Genomic DNA, 7,671 nt, shown 5'->3' with positions numbered 1-7,671 from the left:
AGACAGAGAGAGAAAGAGACAGAGAAACAGAAACAGAGACAAAGACACAGAAAGAGACACAGAGACACAGACAGAGACAGAGACAGAGAAATGGAGACACAGAGAGAAATACAGAGACAGAAAAAGACAGAAGGAAACAGAGACAGAGAGACAGAGAGACAGAGAGACAGAGAGAGACACCTTCCGGGTCTCACCCTCCATCACCCATCTCCCCTCCTGAGTCCACCTCCCACATCACATTTAGCTGTAAACTCACAGCATCACATCCCTCTGATCCAATCACCCCTCAAAGCCCCACCTTTGAGCTCAGAGCCCATAAGTCTTGTGGAGATACATTTGGAAATAAACCATATTATTCCACTCTGGCTCCCCCAAAAGGTCATGTGCCATCCTTTTTTCAAAATCATCACTAACACTTGCCAAAATCTTAACAGTTTCGACATTGCTGAAAAGTCCAAGTTCAAATTCTCTTCTGAGATTTAAGGCAACCTCTTAGGTGTGAGCACCTGCGTAAATAAAAAGACAGTTAAACACTTCTTCCACACCATGGCACAAGAGAGACAGTCCCATTCTGAAAAGTAAAATTAGGAAGATAAAAAAGCTTTGGATCAAAGCAAGCCTAAAACCCAGCAAGGCAAACATTCAATCCTATAGATCCATGTCCAGCGCAAATTTTTAAGAGTTTAAGTCTTTGCTTTGAGAAGAGAACCCCAGGACTTTAGGCTCAAGGACCACCTGGGAAATTAATTCCACAGGATTTATCATGCTCAGCCAGGCAAGACACTTCTGTAACCTCAAGCAAGATACAAAAAGACTTAGCTACTGCTCAAGCTGGTAGCAGACCTTGTGGTCATCCACTCACTGATGATTCCACATGACCTTAAGCCACTTTTTCCTATTGTCTTGTTCCAGCTTGCTTGGCTTCTTTTTAGCGCTCATTGTTTACCAACCAAGCTCTACTCTGCTCCCTCTCTGCAGATTCAAACTTTACTAGAGCTTTCTTTCTTGGTCCAACTGAAGGCCTTTTAAATCATTCAGCTGAGCTGTTTGCCTCTTGTTCCTCAACACAGAGCAGTAGCCACTCGCAGCCGGAATGTTTGGCTGGCTTGAAATTTCCTCCATCAAGTAATTATTCCCCTGCCCTAACCTCAGGCTACCACAGAGTTCCAGGACAGGAATAAAATCTGGACACATTTTTTTACCAGAGCATAAAACCTCAGCCTGGAGTCATGCCAAATAAGTTCTTTTCCTAGCTGACACCTTCTGAGCCTGGTCTTCACCATCTGCTTCTCTACAAACATCTGGTCTTCCATGTTACAACCAAAATCTGCCCTCACACTTGGCTTATAGCATGCCAGGTCTGCTTCTCCAGCTAGAATTTTCAAACCTTTTCAATGCCCTCCCCCCAAAATTCCAAAGGCTTCTAGACTACCTGGCCAGCTACTCACTGTCTTGGTGGCTTTATTTTTGCTGAGGCAAAATGTCCCACACTCACAACTACAAAATGCAGAGGTTTATTTTCACTTGCAGTGGGCAGCGGTTTCAGTCCATACCACTGGCCTCAAGGCAGGAAGCCATGACAGAGGAGCATGAGCTCATGGTAGGGCTGCAGGGGGCAGGAAAGGAGAATGCAGGGGACTGAGGGAGACACATCCTTCCAGGCAATGTCCCCAGGCCGGCGCTTCCCTGACCAGGCTTCACTTCCCAGGATCATACTTAAACATAGACTAGTGAGTGGATTATTCTACTGCCAAAGATCCTGTTGTCTTCCTAAATCCCCAGCTAAGACTCATGAGCCTATAGGGGCCATCTAGATAGAAACCATAATACATCCTGAGTTTAAAGAGATTAAGTGAACCTAAAATTATGCAAAATAATAGTTTCTTTAAGTGAATAAAGAGCCTTGTTTTGGGATAATAAAATAATACCTGTCATCATCTTCAAGATAAAAGGGTAAGTCCGTAGCATGTATTTTAATACCAAAAGGCAGCATTTAGCAGACATCTTTACTAGCTGTGTTACCCCAAGCAAGACGCTTCGCCTTTCTGTGTCTCAGTGACTTTCATAATGCATATATTCCTAGTAGCTACGTCACAAAATTCTTATGAAGATTAAATGCAAAATATTTCATGCATTTTCCTTTATGTTAAATCCATAACATAGTCTCTGCCACAAAAGAGACGCTTAGTAAAATATGCACCATATTGGTTGATGATGGCTGCAGCAGCAATAACGGTTTGACTGTAGTTAGAGATAAAATGTTTCTCTGAGTGGATCAAAGTTCTAATATTCCATTGTTAAACCTAACCATTGTACTCTAGTATATGAAACCAAGCTGCAGTAAACGGTGATTCAGGCTTGTTTGTTGTTGCTAAATACGTTTTTATTGACCACTGAATGTTAACATTAGAGTACAAATTTCATACCAAATAGTATACGGTACATGAATGTGTTTGCATCTATATAGAAAACCTTTGAGTTCTGTGTTGATGTTTTTAAGCTACCAGACCTTCTGTGGCTGAGGGACTAGTGGGCACAAAGATGGTGTGTGAAAAATATGAAAAGAAACTTGGGACTGTTATTACACCAGACACATGGAAAGGTGGTGCAAGAAATACCACAGAGGGCCGGGGAGATGGCTCAGTAGAGTAAGCACTTGCCTGGTAAGCACAAGGTCCTGAGTTCAATTCTCAGTTCTGTAAAAAAAAAAAAGAAAGAAAGAAAAAGAAAAAAGCAAGACAAAAAATACCACAGAAAGTAGTGGAAGAAAACTGAATGAAAATAAAGGAAAGGAAAGTGTTGACTTCAAAAAATGCAAGATTCAATCCCAATGGAAAAATAAGTTCTCCACTTGCAGAATTTGTAAAAGTCCTGTGCCCCAGCTGGGGTCTCGCTACTGCCAGGGCTGTGCCTACAAAAAAAGACATCTGTGTGATGTGTGGAAAAAAATTTTGAGTACCAAAAACTACAAGCAGGGCTGGAGAGATGGCTCAGTGGTCTGCAGCACCTACTTGGAACAAGCTTAGCAAGGCATCAGGGACCGCGGTTCGATCCCCCGGCACCACATGCCAGCCAGCCCCGCCCCCTGGTGGGCTGAGCTGCCCCCCACACACACCACTCTCTCTCTCTCTCTCTCTCTCTCTCTCTCTCTCTAATAAATAAATAAATAAATAAATAAATAAATAAATAAAAATTTAAAATAAAATAAACCAGCTATCAAAAACTACAAGCAAAGCTCTGTCTAGGTGTATTGATGGAATTCCTGGCTTTGTATAATTTTACTTTCTGCTTTGACTTTTCAAGGCACAATGTAGAAGTTTAACTTGCGGAGTGATCTCTTTCAGGACAGGTGACTAAATTTAAATCAAGGCAGTTGATCCTCATTTCTTCTTTCCTGTCTTTTTTGTGACAGGGCCTCCGCTGTGTAGTTCAGGCTGAACTTGAGCTCACTAGGGAGCACAGGCTAGCCTCAAACTCACAGTGATCCTGCGTCAGCTTCCCAAGTGCCCCAGGCTTACATCTTTTGCACGCTCTTGAGAACTATTTATTTATTTAGGTCTTGAGACAGAGTCTCACTGTGCAGGTTAGGCTGGCCTTGAAATCACAGTGATCCTCCTGCCTCAGCCTCCCTGCATTAGGATTACAAGAGTGTACCATCCTGCCCAGCTCTCTCAAAAACTTCTGAACAATATAACTACCCTTTTCTTTTGTATGATTATTTTTCTTATAAGCATTTTATTATAATGTAGCAAGTGACAAATGTAATGAAAAACATTCTCAGTTTTCTATGCATTTTTTAACGTTCATGTAATTTTCATTTCCTTCATTGACTTATAGATACTGAAAGAATGAGGAGATTGCTGAGATTTTGTTCTGAACTTGGTGTGTGGACTTAGAAGTCTTCCCTCATTTCCCTATTGGAGACATAGTCCTTTGAACCAGCAGTCCCTTAATTAATTCCAGTTTCCTTAGATGTAATGATGGAGGCCATCACAGCTAGTGGTCCCTTATCAAAGACAAGTTATATTTGTAATTATATATTTTCTTTTGAAGCCAAAGTGCAGGTTCCTTTCTTTCATATGTAAACAAGAACATGTGTCCAGATAAATAGACTAGATTTCAGAAAACACAGGTATTTGAATTTATATTGTCATAAAAGAGAGCACTGTTCAAATGCTCGTGTGTCATGAAACTGAATTCGCAGTCTTTGGAAAAACTCTTTGAAATAGAGAACTTTTTTTTTAACCTCTTCCCCATCCCTCAAAGAAATAAATAGAACAAAGCAAATATCTTGACTTCTTTAAAAATCAAGACTGCAGACTGTGAAGAGACTACTATGAGGTTTTGAATGAAGATTTTTCTTGTACTATCTTCCTCGGTTCAGGACTTCTAAAACTTGAAACCTACTGTAGAAAACCAAAAAGATATTCTCATATTTCCAACTTCCATATGCACAAATATGTGATACTGTCAGAGATGCAGACTACTAGAGAAAATGTGGTAATGCATGTGTTAGAGACTTTACATTTTTATTGTCTTACAATGGCTGTGAAAAGTAAAATTTTAGCTTCAATATATGTACAAGGTTTTTCATAGTGCTTCTATATTATTTATGCATATCTAGAAAGATTGTGAGGATAATGCAAAATATAATAAATTATATTTTTGAGGAAAAAAATAAAACCTTTGAAATTCAAAATAAAAATCTAGTAGGAAGACTTTTTTTTTGTGGAAGCTGGGATTGAACTTAGGCCCTTGCACTTGCCAGGTAAACACTTATTCCACTGAGCCATCTCCCCGGCCCCGGGAAGACTGTTAAGCTTTCCATTATTTTGTCGTAGTTTGTTTATTTATTTATTTATTTATTGTATTTTAGGGAAGGGTCTACAGGGTGTTCATGGTCTCACTACTAGATTGGACTCCTAGTGATTCGCCTGTTTACAGCCTCCCAAGAGCTGGCATTACAGGTGCGCAGCACCATGCCCAGTCTCAATCACCAGCTCAGTGAACCCCAGGGGCTGGGCCAGCACAGCAGGTCTGGTGATTTAACCCTGGCTCTTGTGCCTACTTGCAGGTGCTTTAATTCACTGAGCTATTTGGCTGGCCGTATTTAGTCTTAACATTGAACAGCATTCACCTGAGGGTCAGGACAAGGTGTTGGGTATAAGACTTCCTAACTTTCCACCCTCAGAGCTACGATGTCATAGCAAGTTAGCAATGAGGAAGGAAGGCAGGAAAGAAAAGAGGAAAATGAAGAAGGGGGAAGGAAGGGAGAGGAGGCACATCTTAAGCCATGCTACCTTGGCTCCTTATAACATTTTCCCATAATGTAGAATCTGTACCTCTGACACTCCCCCCCTCTGCCTCCCACCCCCACCCCCTCAGCTTCCGGTAACTGGCAGTTTGGCTTGACGCGCTCCCAGGCTGCTAGGGATCTTAGCCCATCCTTTATGTCTTGCTGTTTCAGAGCTGCTGAGCTGCTTTGCATGAGATAGACCCAAAGCCGAGCTCTGCAGCCTGATCCCTCCCTCTTCAGACATTGAGCCTGTAGCCTACTGACTCCACTTCAGTCTTACCCGGGCTATGCCTAAGTTAATTACCCTGAGTTAAGCAGGGGTCTCTTAGCCCTTCTCACAAAAAAATCTCCCTTGGTCTAACTGCTGTGTTTAGAACACATGCTTGCAGGCTGCTAGGGATCTTGAGCCATCCTTTACAGCTTGCTGAAAGAATGCTTCGGAGCAGTCTTCCCTATGGACACTGAAAAGCAATGTCCTGAACCAAAGCCGGGAAACAGAACACTGCAATTCCTTTAAGTGAGAGTGAGCATATAAACATAACTGTGTTTGGGATTAGAAAGAGGAATAGAGCATTACTACTAATTGTCTGAGTTTTCAAAAATACATGCAATCCAGGACTAGTGGTTCACTGGAAATGATGGGTGTCATTTCATTCAGGGGAAGTGCTTTCTAGGAGACCTTTAGGATATGCTTAGCCACCGTAGAGCACTTATTTTAGAGAACAGCAGAGGGCTATGGAGGTCTAGTAGTAGTGCCACAGCAGTACAGTAAAATGTAGCAGGGTGGAGTCTGTCTGCAGGTCATGTGCTTTTCTTCAGAGACCCTTTCTTCTAAGACCAAGCTATGGCTATGGATGTATCAGAGCTCGGGTTGAGTTGCCTGCAAAATTCACCAGCTAGGGAGAGTAAGGATTCCAAGAGCCAAGCAGTATTCCAGAATTTCCACAATCCATTTATTCACTTGTACAATTTTCCAAAATTTATGCATCTTTTGCCCCCACAAGACATTCTGATTTAGTAAATAAATAATGAGTTTGAGCCATAGTGTTTTAGTTTTCAGGAAAGTACAGATTTTATTTCTTTTTAAATTTTTTTAAAAGAGACAATAAAATAGTATTAACAGAGGAAAAGTAAAAATGACACAGAATTTCACTAAACAAAGTGATATGAATTTCACAGAATTTTTTGTACTGCCTAGTTTTTTCTTGAAATTAGTTGTTCATATTACTAGATATTTGCATGCAAATTTGGAAGAACAAAGAAAACAAAACAAAGTGAGCACCAACCTCTGTGTTTTGAAATCTCCTACAGAAGAGCCAGATGCAGAGCCTGGGAGCATGCAGGTCAGACTGTTCCCAGTGTCCAGATTGTGTGGGTGTGGCGAGTGCTGCGGGCGCTCGCCGTAGAGCACAATGAGCCCGGCTAATGCCAGGCCACGAGGAAGGCTGCACCGAGAAATGCGCAGCACAGTCTAGGAAGGGCCTACCAGCAGGAGATCAGACTTAGTCATGGAGACTGGCACGCATGCGCAAGCTTCCCATACCCCTCCTTACTGGGGGCGGACAGGAATTTAGCGGGAGGACTATGAGTGTTATATTTAGGTTGTAGAATTTAAGATCGAGAGGTGAAGGATGTAGTTCAGTGATAGATCTCTTCTAATGTGTCTAGGGCATCAAGCCTTGTTTTTTATTTTTTTTAATATCCTGTATTTATTTTAAAGAGAAAAATTAAACTAACAATAAAACAGAATTTCAAATTAGTAGGAGAGTTACAATAATTGATACGTTTGGCATTGTCGTCTTCATAATAGTTATTCAAGTACAAGATGTAGGCATGATTTCATCCCTAGCACCTTAAAAATTATAAAATTTAGGAAAGATTAGGAAGGCTTTCTTTATGTCACAAGTGGGAACAATTTAAAAATAAGTCCTTCAGAAGGTTTAATGTATTTCAGTAGCCTCAAACATCAAGCAGTGCCTATTAGAAGTTTCTGATGTGGAAAGAATGGGAACATCCATCTAAGGGTTCTCTTGAGAAAAGATATGAGAGGTTCCTGGCAAAATTCAATTGAGGTAGTTTTTTTTCTAGAATGTTTATGAAATTATAATTTGAGGGTTGAACAGGTAGCTCAGTAGTAGAGAACTTGCTTGGCATGCTCAAGGCCCTGGCTTGAACTCTAACATTAAAGACAACATCGTTAGATATGTGGCATCACACTGTAGGTGTAATTTGAGGGTGTGTGTCAGCTTCTTGCTACTCAGCTGAGCATCTTCATGATTCGGGATAAAACTTTCAGGTCTAAATTTTCTGTAAGGCAAAAGAAAGCCTTCATGTCAAAGAGTTCTTGGCCTATGGGGAGATTGCTACTCAAGGGA

The 7,671-nt window shown here is 41.1% G+C and overlaps 1 pseudogene; it reads left to right on the top strand.

Moving 5' to 3' along the window:
• Positions 1-2,541: 2,541 nt before the first annotated feature.
• Positions 2,542-6,722, top strand: LOC101590507 (annotated as a pseudogene).
• The last annotated feature ends 949 nt before the right edge of the window (positions 6,723-7,671 follow it).

This window comes from Octodon degus, unplaced genomic scaffold (genome assembly GCF_000260255.1).
Source record: "Octodon degus isolate 3935 unplaced genomic scaffold, OctDeg1.0 scaffold00001, whole genome shotgun sequence".
NCBI lineage: Eukaryota > Metazoa > Chordata > Mammalia > Rodentia > Octodontidae > Octodon > Octodon degus.
The sequence above is the reverse complement of the archived record's forward strand: the minus strand, read 5'-3'. Positions and strand labels throughout refer to the sequence as shown.